Below are 18,400 nucleotides of genomic sequence, written 5' to 3' on the forward strand. Positions count from 1 at the left end.
GAAGGGAAGATTACCTAGGGCAGAAGCATCGTCTCCAGCAGCCCTTGGTTCTGACATCTCATTCAAGTGCCAGGATACTTTACACACATAACCTGCTTAATTAATTCTAAGAACCCACAGAAAGAGTGGTTTTTAATGTCATTTTACAAGTGTGGGGATTGTAGTGCAAAAGAAACCTGTCCAGGCCACAGAGAGCATAAGCCCTGGAATTCAAACCCTAAGCTGCCTTGACACCGGTGCTCTTTTCACTATATATGATACACCTATTGAAAAAAATTTTTTTTTCCTGAGCCCTGTTTGAATGGAAAGGAAATGAAGCTGGGATATATCCATTTCCTAACCGCTTTGGTGTGTACCAGGCAAAGTCATTCAACAGACCAGGTAACATCTGTGCAACAATTAACGATGCTCCAAACTGTGCTAAGTGTTCTACTTTGTAGAGTCTAGAAGCATTAACACAGTGCATCCTTGTAACCGCCACAGAGGCTGGGTCCTGTGAAGCCCATGCTACAGATGAGAACACTGAGACCTTGAAGCCTTAAGGCACTCGGCCGGGGTCACCGAGCTGGCAGGAGTCCTAGGCCGCACGCCCCGTCCAGTGCACGTACACCCGGTCACTGGGCACCGGTTCCAGTGCCCACCCTCCACCGTTAACCATTTAAAACCCCGCTTCTCACCGCCCACACGAGGGCCCCTGGAAGCGGGAAGTACAAACCTGTCTCGACAAGCCGTGGCTGGAAGAAGCTCTGGATACAGATCAGGGGCAGAGGGTGCTCAGGAGCGGCGCCCAGTCTACCCGCGGAGGCAGAAGGCGTTAAGTCCAGCAGGCCCTCCCTCAGGGAAGCCCGCACGGAGGGCAGAGGCACCGAGTCCTGCAGCGCGCACAGGTCCTCAGAGCGCGAGAAGGAGTCGGCCGCGCTGTCCGGGCGCAGCTTCACCGAGTGTTCACGGCCTGAGCGCGGCCTCGGGGACGCTGGCTGCAGACAGGATGCCCACACCCGCCTGGGGGCCCCGGCTCGCCTCCCGGCCCCTCGGGCGCCCACCGCCCGGCGGCTGCGGCCCGAAGACACAGGGCCACGGGCCCAAGCTAGGCCGGGCCCTCCATGCCTCGCTCCGGAGCCCACGCGCGGCCTGGTGTTGGCGCGGGCATCAACGCCCTCCCGAGCCGCGCGGTTGCGGTTTAAGCCTCCCGGCGGGCCCGTGGGGGCGGGGCTCGAGGACTTCTGCGAGCTCGCCGTGCGTCCGCACGCAGACCCGCCTCTCCTGACGACGCGGCCTGAGGAGCGGTGTCGGCAGCTTCGAGACTAGGGGAGCGTGAAAGGTAGGAGGTGTGGAGAATTTGGGGTTTCCAAAAAGCGTTTGCTGACTGATCCAAACAAAAGTGAGACATGGTTGTATCAGCACATTTTAAAAGTAGTTAAACTCCCGCTAAGTGTCTGTGCTCGCCCCGCCCAGAAGAGAGCGTGAACTCCGTGAGGGACACAGGAAAGGCTGAGTGAACGTCTGCCTGTGGTCCCTTACCTGGTGCACGGGTGTGTGAATTTCTGCGGAGAGCTCTTAATTTCTGTCGTTTCTGCTGGCTTGACACGGTGGTTGGCAAACGGTGACGTGTTCCGTGCATTCAGGACATGATCGTGGTTCCTAATAATCACTTTTTTTGTACTGACACCTCCACAGAGAATTTACTACTGAATATCCACTTTGCAGAAGAGAAAGTGAGGCGTAGGAAGTGAAGTGACTGAGTAAGAGGAAGGACTCAGACAATTGGTGTTAGTAAATTAACCCTGCAAGGAGGCCGTTAGCCTGCGGTGGCTCTAGCGATGCGGTCGCCCACTTAAACCAACCCAAATCTAAGCCTGTCAGCGCCTCAGGGTGACGAACACCGCTGAGGACACCCAGTCACAAACCACCAACTAGGCGTTAAAGCCATAGCAAATCACTCGTTTCCTTGCTTTGCTTCTGCCCTTTTAAAATAAACATCTCTGCAGCTCCTGTGGCTGGAGTGCTCCTCACCTCTTCCGCTTTGTGGTGCGTGAATTGAATCTATTTTTGCGCACATAAAGTGTTAAAATTTTAAATATGCCTCAGTTTGTCTTCTAGGATTGGCCGTAGAAGTTGGATTTGTGTCCAGTTTCTAGAGCAATGGTCGTCCTCTGGTCAGGCCTTAGGCGTTACGTGTACAATGTTCCTCTTCTACCACCACCTTCTGGATGCCTCCACCCACTACCAGCTCCCACTCATCAGTTCCCCTAGATGTGGTCAGCAATGGCTTTTACATGCAGCGTGCTCACATTATAACACCGCAGACACTCCTCCGTCCTCCAGCCAGTGTGTGAAGTGAAACATTACCATTCCTGTTGAAGAGTCTCTGGTGTGACCACTTTCCCAAGCACAGCAATTCCCCAGCTGACCCTGGGTAACCACTCTTCTGAACTTGGTCTCCATCAGTGGCATGGATGTCTTTCTATGTAGGCTACATGTTTAAGTATTCTTAAACTGCATATCGTATTTTATTTTGTTTTCTCTTGTTACTTGCTTTATTTAGCGTTATCTTTGCAAGGTTCATCCATGCTGACACGTAAAGATCTGTCTAGTTCATGTACTTTCCTCGCTACGTAGGATTCCCATGTAGGGAAATCCAATAATTTATATGTGCATTTTCCTGTTGATGGACATTTAAATTGTTTCGAATTTTAAGTAAGATTTCTTTTTTAAAAAAATTTTATATCTTTTTTAAAGGTTACTTTACATTTACAGTTATTACCAAATATTGGCTATATTCCCTGTGTTCTACAATACATCCTTGAGCCTGTCGTACACCCAGTAGTTTACATCTCTCACTTCCCCACCCCTGTATTGCCCCCTCCTCCCCCTCCGCACTGGCAACCATTAGTTTGTTCTCTATATCGGTGACTCTCCTTCTTTTTTGTTATATTCGTTCAATTGTTGTATGTTTTAGATTCCATTTATAGGTGATATCCTACAGTGTTTCAGAGTTCAAAAGACTCTCACGACAGAAGCCAAAAGGTAAGAGCCATTTTACATTGACAAAAAGCATTTTAACTATGTAGAAGCAGAAAATGAAAAGAATAAACTTTGCATTACATTTAATAAAAGCTTAGGGAGATCTCTGTGGTATATTAGTGAACTTATTTGTGGAAATTTAGCCATGTACATTGTGTTGGAGAGGCACCAAGAGTTCAAGAACTCTCACAATTTGAGTACACAATTGCCTTACTTGTAGGCATGGTGGCAGCCATTTACATAACAATGATTTGGAGGATGTTGTGTTAGTCAGTTCTTGCTGTGATAATGCTTTGGAACAAATCGACCCAAAACTCAGTTCCATAAACAAGAATTTATTTTTCTTGGACCTATTGGCTAGCTGCAGTGGCCCTCTTTTAGACCTCTAGATGGCTGGTTTTGCTCCGTGTTTTGGGTCAGTTTGAGGTCTGTAACACACATCTTCCTCTGGAGCCCAACTGTGAGGCCGCAGCTCCCAGGCCCTGTCTTCTCACAAAGTTCACTGAAACATAAGAGGTGAGCCCAACTGCACAAGCCCATTTAAGGCCTCTGCTGCTCATTGAAGGCCATCATGTCTGCTCACACTTCATTGGCCAAAACATGTCACAGATCTAAGCTGTATTTAGAATATGTGTATTTGTTTAAAGTTGGGTGCCCTCACAGAAGAATATTGCATTTTGGACAGTGTTACCTTAGCATTTTCATTGGCATTTGCAAACGTGATAAACGCCGTGTGCACTTTTTCACCTTTGAGAACTTTCTGAAATTGTGGGACCATTTCTATTGGAAAAGAGGAAGGTACACTTTAGAACTCAACTCTAGTTACGGCATTGTTGGGAGAAGAATTACTGAGATAAGGTCAATACAAGTGAAAGATTTGGGATCACATATTCATCATTAACATTAGCATTCTACAGAACATTCCTGGAGAATTGTGATGCTTGCTTTATGTGATTTCTATCATAAATCATTAGAATTTGACCAAGACACTTCAGTGAAACATACATCATACAGCACATCGCATTTTAGTTTTTCCTACCACTCCACAACTTATCATCAATACTTCACCATAACTCAGAAACAGAAACAGAAACTGAGTGAGTTCATTGTTAGCAGACGGGCTTCACAAGCAATACTAGTGGAAGTTCTTCAAATGATAGCAGACAGTAACTCAAGCCATACAAACAAAACAAAGAATGCTGACTAGAGCAGTTGTGGAGAGAATTATAAAAGATACTGTAATTTCAAATTTCTTCTCCTTTCTTCTCTTAACTAATTTAAAAAGTAAGTGTCTAAACAATATGACTATATTTGGATTGTTCTCTATATAACATAAAAAAATCATATATTTGATGATATGGCACAACGAAGGCAGTGAGAACAAAGCTGTGTTAGAATAAAAATGACAGTAGATCATAAGCTGAATCCGCAGGAAGAAAGGAAGAGAACCAGAAATGGTAAATAGATTAACCGGACAAACTCAAAAATATTTATTTGCTCAACTTTCTTCTCTAAGCTCTTTGAAAAAATAAGCTTGTGAGAAGTAATTATTATAATAATATGTTGTTAAGTATGTAACATATATAAATGTAATAAAAACAAAAAAGAGGGGAAGGCATACAGCTCTATAAAAGTACAGTTTCTGTTTCTATCTGGAATGAACCTAGTAAAAATCTGAAGAGATTCTGAGATGTATTACATAAGCCCTAGTGCAGCCATTACTCAAACAATGTGGTTAAAAATCATTAAAGGAATTACATGTTACGGTAGAAAATATCTACCTACTATAAAAGGAAACTGGAGGAACAATAACAAAAAAGCAAAAACATGAGGCATGTAGAAAACCAAAGGTAAAATGATAGACATAAATAAATCCTACCATATCAATAATAAAAACTAAATGTAAATGAATTAAACAGTATAATCAAAAGGCATATATTGTCGAACTGGGTATTAAAAAATGTTTTCTATAGGAGACACTCCTTGGATTCAAAAGTCTAATGTGTACAAAGTAAAAGGATGAAAAAATATACATCATGCAAATAGCAACCGTAAGCATTGCTGAAGTGGCTATACTAATACCAGAAAAAATAGACTTTAAAACAAACAAAAAAGTTACTAGATATGAAAAGGGACATTTTATGATAAAGAAAGGGAAGATACAAAAATCTTTACCCTATTTGCCCTGAATAAGGTAAAACCAAAATACACGAAGAAGAAAATACCAAAATCCATGAAGAATTGAAGGAAAAAATAGATAATTGCACAACATTGGGTAGAGGCTTCAGTACTCCACAGTCAATAATGGATAGAACAGTTAGGCAGAAGATCAACAACGATATAGAAGACTTGGACAAGACTATGAATTAACAAGACCTAATAAATGTTTACAGAACACTCAACCAAAGAGTAAAATACTCATCCTGCTCAACCACATGTGAAACGTTTCCAGCATAGATGACATGCTAGGCTGTAAGAGAAGAGATTGAAACCCACATACATTGCTGGTGGGAATGTAAAATGGTGCGGCCATTTTACAAAACAGCTTGAGAGTTCCTGCAAGTGTTAAACATAGAGTTACCCTATGACCCAGCAGTTCCAGTACTAAATATATACCTAAGAGAAATAAAAACTTATGTCTGCACAAAAGCTTGTACGTGAATGTTCATAGAAGCATATTTCTAAAAACAAAAGGTGGAAATAATTCAAATGACAACTGGATAAATGAATAAACAAAATGTGGAATATCCATACAATAGAATAGCATTCAGCTATAGAAAGGAACGATCTACTGATCCATGTTACAACATAGATGAACCATGAAAGCATTATGTAAAGTAAAAGCAGCCACTCACAAAAGATCACATATTGTACGGTCCCATTTATATGAAATGCCCAGAATAGCAAATCTGTAGAGACAGGAAGTAGATGAGTGGTTGCCTAGGGCTGAGAGGGTTGAGGAGATTGAAAAAAGCTTGTTAATGTGTAATGGGTTTTTTGTGGGGGGACAGAAATCTAAAATTGGATTGTTGTGATGCTTACCCAAGTCTTTTAGTGGTTACACTCAGAACCACTGAATTGTATACATTAAAGTGTTGAAATTATGGTATTTAAATAACATCCCAATAAAGCTGTTAAAATTATGACAATTTTATATTTATAAATTTGAAAATTCATCGAAAATGACAAATTCTTTAAAAATGCAAGCTAACAAGACTAACCCAAGAAAGAAAACATATCTCAAAAACCTATATCTACTGCAAAAGTTGTTTGTATAATTAAGTACCTTTACAGAAAATGATTGCCAGGGATAAATGGCTTTCCAAGTAAATTCTTCCAAATATTTAGGGAAGAAATATTGGTAATCTTACATAAAAATCTTCCAGGAGACAGAAAAGTATATATTGCTCAAATATTTATAAGGCCAACATAAGCTTCAGATCAAAACTAAAAAGAATATTACAAGAATAGAATCACAGGCCAGTTTCTCTTTTGAACATGCATGCAAAATGTGTAAACAGAAGCACAAACTGTATCCATGGTATGTAAAACAATCATATATCACAATCAAAGTAGCTTTATTCTAGTAATGCAAGGTTGGTTTAATGTTCAAACATGAAACTGATCCCAGGAATGAATTAGAGTGGGAAAAAAAGTCATTTAAAACAGAAGTCTTGGGACTTCCCTGGTGGTCCAGTGGTTAGAACTTGGCGCTTTCACTGCTGGGGCCCTGGGGTCCAATTCCCGGTCAGGGAACTAAGATCCTGCAAGCCATGAGGCAGGGCCCCCTCCCCCGCCAAAAAAAAAAAGGAAAAAAAGAAGACAACCAGGAGAAGCAGAAGATCGAATAAACATAACAGATAACACCTTATGAAAAGTAGGTGAAGATTATGGAATATTCTAAAATTTTCAAACAAAAAGAAACATTTAAAGATTCAAGAGGATGTGACAAATATTGTACATAGGCAAAAAATAAAATAAAATAAAATAAACGGATGATGGGAGCCCAAAAATCCAGATGCCCATGTCCTGTCTCTGAAGATTCTCATTCAATGGGTTATGCATTTCCTCTATGTTTAAAAACCTACAGGTGTTATAAAGCAGAAACTAACACACCATTGTAAAGCAATTATACTCCAATAAAGATGTTAAAACACAACCAAACAAACCTACAGGTGATTCTGATATGATGCACAGACAATGTAAAGCTTCTGCTTTACAGGAAATAATACCAGATTATTTTGTTATTTTATAGTTATAGTAACAGGTTGTACTATTGACTGGTAAGTCTGATGTCAAAATGCACTCCCCACTAGGGATATAAAAGGAACTAATAGTCTCTACGGCTACTTGGTGGCAGCATGCATGTATCGCAAGGGCAATTATTGTAGGAATCCAAATGAGTGGAACATTTTAGAATTGGAAGACTACATACAGATCATCTAGTCAAGCTTCCAACTATGATAGTTGTGAAAACTAAGGCCCATATAAAAGAAATGATTTATCTCCAAAGAGCGTTAGTGAAAGAGTATGAAATTAAAAATATCTCTGAACTTTTAATTTAATGCTGTTTTTATTAATCTCATGTATTAGCTTAAACTTCAGTGTGACAGATTTGGGATTGAATTCTTGCTCAGATTTACTGATTGCGTGCCTTTTAGTAAGTTACTAAAACACTTTTTTAAAAAAAAATAGATTTATTTATTTATTTTTGGCTGCGTTGGCTCTTCCTTGCCATGCGCGGGCTTTCTCTAGTTGCGGTGAGCGGGGGCTACTCTTTGTTACGGTGCGCGGGCTTCTCATTGTGGTGGCTTCTCTTTGTTGCTGAGCACGGGGTCTAGGTGTGTGGGCTTCAGTAGTTGTGGTTCACGGGCTCTAGAGTTCAGGCTCAGTAGTTGTGGCGCATGCTCTTAGTTGCTCCGTGGCATGTGGGAGCTTCCCGGACCAGGGCTCAAACCCGCGTCCCCTGCACTGGCAGGCAGATTCTTAACCACTGCACCACCAGGGAAGCCCTACTAAAACACTTTTAACTTCGCTTTTCACATATGTAAAATGGTGAGCCTTGGCTGATATAGAATATGAGATAACCTAGCACTGTTCTTAACACATACACGTAGTTAACATTTTTTGGCTCTCATCCCTCTTAAACAGCCTCTATCCTCTTAACAATGAAAGTGTGTTTCAGCTAGCAAAGCACCCCAGAGCTGACCACATTCTGGCAAGAGATATAGGATTCTTTTTCTTGCTGGTGGTTCTTTATACCTGATATTTGAACTGCACTGAAACATGAACATCTCTTGTTTATACTGTATTAATGGATTGATGAATCTGATAATTTGATAGATGAATTTTAAAAAGTAATATGCAGGAAAAAAAGTAATATGCAGGAATTGAGCTGCCTTACTCTCAAGAAATATAATTTGATAGTGGTGGCTAAAACGATAAACAGTGTTTGCACAGGGAGTCCATATTGGATGTGAACTACCTGTACTCCCATTTGTCTATTAAGAATAAATAGAATCCTTTCAAAATCTGTTTTAAAGCACAGTTATTTCCTTCTGACTCATTTAAGTTACCTGCAAGAAACAGACAATCTCCTGAATCCTTGCTTAAAAGGCTTTTAATATAAAGCAGATAATTTTTTGCAACATTTCCCAAACTTTTTATTATCAAATTGGCTGAGGCTTCTCAACGATTATCATTTCACAACAATATCTCCCTTTTCACCTTTTTTAAAAGAGTTGGCCTCGTAGATGTGCCCTTCAAACAGAGCTTCACTCTCAACTTATTTTAAATTTTGTATTCAAACAGTATGAAGAAAACAGGATCAGGGAATTCAGCCATAAAAGTGAATGGATTAATGATACATGCTACATCATGGATGCAACTAAGTGAAAGAAGTCAGGCTCGAAAGGCTCTATATTGTATGCTTCCATTTATATGAAATGTCCAGCAGTGGCAAATCCATACACACGGAAAATATTATACATTAGTGGTTTCCAGGGGTTTGGAAGAGAGGGATATAGGGAATGACTCCTCAAAATGGGTGTATGTTTCCTCTTGGGGTGATGAAAATGTTTTGTAGTTGGACAGTGGTGATAGTTGCACAACATTGTGACAGTAGTAAATTCCACTGAATGGTACAGTGAATTGTAAAATGATCAAAATGGTGGATTTTGTGTTATGTTCATTTTACTACAATAAAAAGGAGAAAGAATTAGGGAAAGACTTAGAGTTTGGGAAACTAAGGTGAACTGGTCAAGAAAAAGACAGCTCTACTGTTGAGTGTTCTCTCAGCTCTCCCAGTGCATTAATCCTCAGCAAAAAGTAGCCTGAACTTGTCGATGATAGTCATTCAACACAGTCCAGGGAAAAGTAAATAAAATAAAACCCAACTCTTCTTCTTTAGCACATCTATGAAAGGTTAACTTGCTGCTCAGCCACGTGGACATTCATGAAATCGTTTCACTTTAGGTGTCCTCTACTTCAGTACTTTACTCACAGCTCATTCACACCTGTAGGCAACAGCATTCCTTAATTGGATGGAATCTGCAGTGCTGGTTGTGATCGGTCTCATGAAAAGAAAAGGGAAGGAGGAAAAAGCCTCCACATTGACTTGGTGGTCTTGACGAAATGGATGCAGAAGACAGCTTGAGTGTCAAACTGGAAACTGTTATTTTCCTTTTCCTTTTCTTTTTATCTTTCCTATCAGGTCTTCTGCCCACTTCCCACCCCCTTCTCTCAAACAGGAAAGACACTAATTAGCTGCTTTTTTGTGTTTTTGGTAAAACACCTATTGTTTTGCGTTTCTTGTTGTTCGGTTTTTACTGCCAAATGAGCTTCAGTGGTTGATGTAGGGGGCCTCTTGGGAACTTAACGTTTTCCAGTTTAAGTGGAAAAGCTTTTTTGTTTGAATTGGCTTTTACTGGGTGCTTCAAGGTTTGCTCTTGGCTCTTTGAAGGGGGACTAAATAGCACTGTGTTTCCTTTGAGGTTCCAATGAAGAAAGGATCCTATGTCCTGGGCACTTTTTGTTGATTTTGCTGTGTGTCCTCTCTAATAGCCAGATGCAGATTCCAGGAGAATGACATAAAAATGAATATAAGTAATCTAATATTTTTACAATTTGCTTTGGCCATACTCCTGGTCTTATTCTACTTGTAGCAGATGGCTTTAAAGAGCATTAGCTATGTATATATTAAAAATAATATAAATATACCAATATTAAATATTATATTGATGTATAAATGTAATATACTAATATTTATATTAGTGTATAACAATTATGTATTATATTAATATATATTTTTGCCTAGCATATATTATATACAAAATATATGAGTAATGAAATGTATTTCTATGGTTAATATGTTCATAATATTAATATGATATATCCTGTAATATTGATTTTAAAACAATTATATCATAATATATAAATATATAATTATTATTATCTGATATAATACACTATAGTTAATATATTCTATATAACACAATATATAATGTATTAGTATAATTGTATTATATAATATAAATATAATACATATATAAAACTATATATCTTTTGGTTATACATTACACATACGAGTATGTATAGCTATTTATAATTTTATTTACATAGGAATCTGGTCATCATAACAATTGATGTAAAAATATGCAATATTTTCAATCAAATGGGCCTTAACCTCACTACCTACACATAACTACTTTTAAAATCTTGAACCCTGTCTAACTCACGCTTCCATATCTCTCAACCTGCTTTTCTACACATGCACATAGACACACGTTTATACATGATATATATGTATACCACCAGTATTCAGTTCAATGTATATAAATATATAATATATAATTATATTCCTGTGTATGTATACAAATATAAATCAAAGGTATGTGTATAGGTATGTATTTCATATGTTTATATAAATATATCATACAAATAATGTATGTGTATATAAATACATGACTGTATACATACATACACAGAAATACACTTATTTAAACAAAAGGGACCTAAATAAACATAGTTCTCTAAGAATAAAAGGTTATGTCTCACTCTTTCAATAACAGTTTATAGTTTTCTACTGTATGTGCTTCTATAATTGTTATGAACATTTCCCATTTTTGTTGAATGTTAAGTTGTTTTAATTTTTTGCCTTTTTTTGTTTTTTGTTTGTTTTTTTGGTACGTAGGCCTCTCACTGTTGTGGCCTCTCCTGTTGCGGAGCACAGGCTCCGGACGCGCAGGCTCAGCGGCCATGGCTCACGGGCCCAGCCGCTCCACGGCATGTGGGATCTTCCCGGACCGGGGCACGAACCCGTGTCCCCTGCATCGGCAGGCAGACTCTCAACCACTGCGCCACCAGGTAAGCCCAGTTTTTTGCCATTATTAATGAAGTTCTGAAAAATATGGTGGGCAAGATTACTTGAAAAACTCTCCTAAAAGAAAAGGGTTAGGTATGCTAGGTTAAATGTACACAACTTATTTTTAAGTGCGTGGTTGATTTTGGAAGTGTGCAGTCGAAATTTCCAGTACCCATGAAGGAAGGGTGGTCCATGTGTGAGAGTGATAGCTCTATTAAGAGTGGATTGAAGATCTTGATAGCTTAGAACAGAAGCTGGAACTCCTGTTTTTATGGAGCCAAATGGCAAATATTTTAGGCTTTGTAGACCAAAGAGGCCAAATTGAGGATATTATTTAGGTACTTAGGTAACCACTTAAAATGCTACCAGTTAAAACGTGAAAACTATTCATAGCTCATAGGCCATAAAAAATAGGCAGCTGTCTGGATTTGGAATACAGGCCGTAGTTGAATGACACACCTGGTATAGAGACTTGTTTTTAAATGGCCATGACCACATGGGAGGCAGGAGGTAAGACTCCATCCCTACTAGATGGGAAGTTAGAACTAAACCTACCTATCCCTGGCTTCACCTTTAATGAAAGGGTGTGCCAGGAGAAAAAAATATCTGCTGGCAAAGGGAGACTAAGAGCAAATTCTCTTGGCCTCTGCTCTGGGTAGGAAACAGGTAGGAAATCTTGAGAATTCTGAACCGCAGATCTGTGTTCACAGTGTTTGGGTTGCAAATTTATTTGCGGTCTTGCAAACAGAAGCTAAGAAATTAACTTACAATGCTCCCAAATCGGTGGTATTCCAAACACAAAACTAAACCCTTTCTGGAGAGGTAGACCTTCAACACAGGCCTATAGCGTTCCCACAGATAAAGTTTAGCTAAACGTGAGCTCATGATCTAAATTTACACAATAATGAAGAAATCAGCTACAAGTGGAGAGAATCAGCAAAAACAATCAATAGCAGAATTAGATTCCCAAGGCCATCCATCAGATGTTGGAATAATCAGGTGCCAGGCAGAAAATATACATAAAACTAGAACTGAAACAAGGAGCAAGGATGTTTTAAAAGACTGGGTAGGATCTTTCAAACATTTTTAGAGTACATGTCATTGTTAAAGCTAAAAACTCGAAGGTCGTGTAATACAGCAGATTAATCGTGGAGAAGAGTGAAATTATGCTGTTTTTAAAAATATGGCAGGTCAGATTTCCTGCCTAATTATATAAGTTGATTTATCTTAAAAAATACACAGTATTTTAAAGACTTATTGGCTGTAAAATAAGTTAAGGGTATTTCAAAGGGCTTCTCTGCAAAGAGAAGTGAGAAGTAGCAAAACACAGAAAGTCGAGGGGAAAAAATGTCAATATATACATGGCTATAGGGTGAACTAAGCCTTAGGCCAGCAACTATGAGGAGGAGCTGACCCTTAGATACGTACAACTAAGCTGGAACCTTCAAAAAGTTCAACTGTTTATAAGTCAAAAGATTTATTAAAATTAATAACCAAGTGTTTTAATTGACATCAGAAGAGTAAAACAATAAACCCTGAGAACATAGAAAAAGAGACAATAAAGATATGAGCAGAACTTAATAAAACAGAAAACAGTATAAAATTGAGGTGATTTAGTAAGTCAAAAGAATATTCTTTGAAAAGATTTAAAAAAACAAACTTTGATTAAGCAAAACAAAAACGTAAGTAAACAATATACAGAAAGAATCAGGACAATGTTATAGCAGAGAGTACAAACAGAGAATATATGAAATGCCAGTAAATTTGAACATTTCTGTAAAGTGGACAATTTCCTAGCTCCTAAAGTTTACCAAAACTGACACAAGCGGAAATTTGTAGCTGGAGTTCTTACACCAGTAAAGGAATTAAGTCAATAGTTTACAAGCTTTCACCAAGAAAATACCAGACCCGGCCAGATCATTTGGGAGGTGAATTCTATCCAACTTCTGTTAAACAGATAACATCAATATTAACAAAGAAAAACTTCTAGGGAGTAGCAAAGGAAGAATGCTCCTTTATTCATCTTATGAAGTCTATATAATCCTAATACTGAAAATAGATTAGGACTGTAAGGAAAAAGAAATTTACAGGTCAAATTTACTTGTAAATATAAAAGGAAAACTTTTAAACTATGATATTAGCTACCCAAGTTCACTAGAGTAAGAAAAAGCACGAGCAAGTTAGGTCATCCAATGTAGTTTAATGTCAAGAATATATATCAATAGATTGAAATCACCACATTTTATTTCTTTCATGTGTCTCTTTAACAAATTGGTAAGTACTTATATTGATCTCTCTTGTACTAGGCACTGTGCCAAGTCACTTACATATTTACTCCTTTAAACCTTCTATCATCCCTGGGGGAAAGTTCTATTTTGCTTCCATTTCTTAGCTAAGACGCTAACCCCCAGGAAACTAAAGCAACATTTGTAAGTTTTTGTGGATGGTCAGTGACGGGACCAGTACAGGAACATCCAAAGTCTGTGCTTGGAAGCAGTGCCCCATGTTGACACTCGCATTACAGATGAAAGGAAAGGAACCATGCACTTACATATAGATTAAATCTCACATTACAGGTTAAAGGAAAGGAACCATGCACTTACATTATAGATTAATACCCACATAACAGGTTAAAGGAAAAAGAAACATGTGCTTCTCTCAAAAGTTGTAAAGAAGGCATATCCATTTCTAAATATATTTCCCAATTTCTTTTGCTTGTTTTCTGACCTTTATAGTGCATTTTGCCATGAGGAAAATTTTAATTCTTATATAATTAAATGTATCCTTTTCTCTTTGTATCTTAGAAAGGTATTCCTCATGAATAATTTATTTCAAGTCTCCCGGGTTTCTGATACTTTTACACTTTCATTATTTTTTAACTTTTAACTGGTTGCTGTATCTAGAATTTAGTAATTCTATGATAGCCATATTTTCCCACTTTTGTTGAATAATTTTTGCTACTGATCCAAAATGTGAATTTTATTTTAATCTCAATTCCCTTATGCTCTTGCATCTAATTTTAAGATACTTCCTATTCCACTGGTTGTTTTGTCTATCTAAAACAAAATGCTACCTTAAAAATAATGTAATTATAATATAATAAATGTCATTAGTAAACAGAATACAATATATAATAAATAGCATAATATAAAATAACAAAATATAATTTACCATATAACAAGGTCAAAGGAGAGCAAAAGTATACAGTCACTTGAAATATCCCCCAAAAGATATTTTATAAAATTCAATATTCATTTGTAATTTAAAAGAAAGAGTAAAATAGGGATTGATGAATGCTTCCAAAATAAGAAGAAATTATATGTCTAAAAGAGAAAGAGGTAAGTGATAGACTTTAGTAACACTGGCAATAAATGCAGGACAAGATGAGGATGCCTGATGTAATGTTAAAGAAGAAGTATTATGTAACATTGTGTTTGCAGCACTGATGAGTTCAGTGAAAAGAGAATCTCATAGAAAAGAGTATCTCGTTCTTCTTAATGTATGTACACTTGTCCATTGCATGAACATAACAGCTTATTTAACCAATATGTTACTGATCTGCATCTGGATTTCTAGGTTTTCATGGAATTTTATTATGCACAGTTGTTTCAAACACTAGGACTTCCTCTTATGTTTATATCTTTTGAAAGAAACACTATCTCCACCGATGATTTATCTGTGCTGGCTGCTAGCTGACTTTGGGTACTTCTCAGTTCTTCCCTTTACCTTCCTAGTCAATATGAAAAGGGAAGGCAAGAAGGTCTCCTGTTTCGAGACTGTAAAGATAGGTCTTGGTGATAAAGTCTTGGTGGTAAAGGCTAAAAGTATTAACCCAGAACAAATGTTTTTCCAGCTGTAACTGTGTGTGATTCCCTTGGCTTGATTCCGTAGAGGATGTAAGACAAGACTGTAGAATCTGCCCTCAAAGAGCTTCCAGTAGGATGAGCTAAGTCAAGTATGGTGGCATATCTAATTCAAGACAAAATATCACGTCTCCTTTTCTCTCCTGGCAAAACTTGGTGGAGTGAATGTCGAAGTCACTGTATGCTTTAAATTAAAGCAACACAATAAATCGTGTATTGGAAGGTGATTATTCTGGTCTCTTTGTGGAGACGAATTGGAAGTTGTCTAGAAGAAGGAAAATTAGGTTAACCAAAGTTAAACTCATAAAAAATTGAGCATTAATTAAATATCTGTGGTCTATGTTTCTCTTTGATCATAACTTCTCCCAATTTATAGACCTCTTTGATACCTGATTAATCCTTGTCAAAGATGCAGTTAACTGATTATTACTGTGTATTAGGTTTTGCCTGGGCCCTGAAGAAACTATCCTAAATCACCAGCTATGATTGTCACTTGATTTCCTCACAGAGAACAATCAGAACTCCTTGTCTTAAGTGGCTTGGGATGTGAAACTAGTTAGTCTCTTAGATACTGTTAGAGGACCCTACAGAGCCCATTGGTGAAAGTTTGGAAAACACTGGGCTTCTTAAAATTGATTCTTGTAGTGCTTCAGGAAAGATCACTGAACCAAAAGGATAACGGTGTTTCTGGTTCTGTTGTTAGTGTTCTCCATGGAAACATTGCTGAAGCTTCTGGACTCAATTTCCTTCCCCATGTGTGAATGTCACTGAAAATATCCAACTCCATTCTATCCCCATGTAACTTCAGAAACTAAGCAAAATGAAGACTCAAAATTCATTTCAAATAATGAAATGAATATATAACGTAGAATGGAACTGGGAAAATACCTGGTTTAAATTCTAGAAAGTACCAACTATACAATTCTGGATAAGTTGCTTCATCTTGCTTAGTCTGATTTAACGCCCATCTCACAGGATGTTATGATGATTAATTTAATATCTTTGTATAACGTACAGTGTTATGTAATTTCTTCTTGTTTTTCTTGAGTAAATTCATATCCTTAAGCAACTCACTGTAAACAATAGTTACTTACTTGCTTAAATTACTCTTATCTTCTATTATCAGCTGAATTGTGTCCTGCTCAAGTTAATATGTGGAAGTCTTAACCCCCAATACCTGGTAATATGACTGTATTTGGAGATAAGGCCCTTAAATAGGTAACTGAGGTCAAATGAGGTCAAATGGGTGGGCTTTAATCCAATATGACTGGTGTCCTTATAAAAAGAAAATATTAGGACACAGACATGCACAGAGAGAAGACCATGTGAAGACAAAAGGAAAACATGGCATCTACAAACCAAGAAGAGATACTTGAGAAGAAATCAATCCTGCTGACACCTTATGTCAGATTTCTAGCCTCTAGACCTGTGAGTGAGTAAATTTCTGTTGTTTAACCTCCTCAGTCTCTGGTACTTTGTCATGGCAGCTCTAGGAAACTAATACAACTTTTTATGGCCTCCTTGTCTCATGTTGAAAGTTCAATATTTGGCATCATAGCTAGGAAACAAAAATATCATCTACATTCCTTGTTGTAGTCTTTCTTCCCCATTCTCATTGCTAGTAATTTCCATATTTGGGTCTGTTTTCGGTGCCTTGTAAACAGAGCGTTACGCTCATTTCTGGTCTTACTGCTAATATACAGTAAATGTGCAGATACTGAATAGATTTTGGAGAAGTGCAGCATATAGTTGGCACATGTGTGTATGTGTGTGTATTCATATAATTTATACTTTTTCTCTATTTTCTTCCTTTGGTGAGCTAAGATTCTCTGCTTTTGTGACTAGTACTCCTGAATACTAATCCCTGAATTTAATTCACCAAAAATTGCCAAAAATAATAATAATATGGGGAAAGAGAGAGTGATAGAGGGAGAAGAACAAACAATCAGGCAAGGGCAGTACTGTGAATTATTAGGGTCTTATTAATAAGATTATGTTAGTCTAGCGGAAATGACCGTAAATATCATCAGTGAGCCCAGTTGGTCTTTACTGACTGCTAGACACATCCCTGAGTTCTGTTCTTAGTCTCCAACTGTGTGATTACTACTGTCTGGAAGTATTATTTGAACAACTAAAGTCACTTAATGGAAAAGGAATATGTCTTTAAAGAATCAACAGTAAGTTTTCTATCTGATTACAAAGGAATGTTGACTATCTGGAAACCTCAGTCATATCTGTAAGCAGGAAAGCATTGGCTATTAAAAGTGGATGATATAAAAAGATGAGCAGAAACTTTGGCGATAGGTATACCTGGATTTAATTCTCACTCCTACCGCTTAGCAGCTGGATAGCCTTAGGCAAGTTTCATACCTCCCTGAAATTCACTTAATTCAGTCTGTAAAATGGCATAATAACTTATTATAGCATCCTTTTAGGAATTTTAAATCAGTTATTGAAATAAAAGTACACAATATATAGACAAGTATGGATTCCTCAATAGGTGTTTGACTTTTCATTTCTCCATTATCCCACCCGCATCAAATAAAGAAAAATACTTTTTAAAATTTATGAATATTTCATTGTTCTAAAGTTAAAGCCATAAAAATAGAAATAATCAAATGGCCTACTATCATACCATTAGAAGAAAAAAAAAGTGTTCATGAGAGTTCCATATTAGAATACAAATTTTCCTTAGGCACCTGTTTATGTATGCTATTCTGCTCTTTACAATAAATAATTAAATTTAAAAGACTTAATTCCTCACTTTTAAGACCTTATTAGTTTACAAATTACATATTGACCTATGCTACATTTTATACCGACCCATGCTAATGAATTCAGTGCAGAAAACAAAAAAAACTGCACTCAAGCAAACTACATATATATATATATATATATATATTACTTAAATGCATTTATATCCTACCATGTCTCATAAAGCATTGTGGTAACTCACCGGAATACAGACAATCAAATATAATGGCAAAAGCACTTAATATAAACAGGGCCAAGGAAACATAGACAGAAGATGAAGAAAAGATGAGGGAAATGTGAACAGGAGGAAGTGTAGTTAATCGAGTTGTATGTTTTGACCTTAAGATTCTCTGTGTGGGGACTTCCCTGGTGGAACAGTGGTTGGGAATCCTCCTGC

General features: G+C 37.6%; 1 protein-coding gene across 1 annotated transcript in view; it reads right to left on the reverse strand.

Moving 5' to 3' along the window:
• The window catches only part of LOC307185051 (nuclear envelope pore membrane protein POM 121-like), a 35,133-nt gene extending 24,759 nt beyond the window's left edge, over positions 1-10,374 (reverse strand). The window contains exon 1 of the mRNA XM_079918834.1: positions 716-10,374. The gene's annotated coding sequence lies outside the window, so the exon portion shown is untranslated. The remainder of the gene's footprint in view (positions 1-715) is intronic.
• Between the last annotated feature and the right edge of the window lie 8,026 nt (positions 10,375-18,400).

The sequence above is a fragment of the Stenella coeruleoalba genome (assembly GCF_951394435.1).
Source record: "Stenella coeruleoalba genome assembly, chromosome: 3".
In the NCBI taxonomy this organism is placed as follows: domain Eukaryota; kingdom Metazoa; phylum Chordata; class Mammalia; order Artiodactyla; family Delphinidae; genus Stenella; species Stenella coeruleoalba.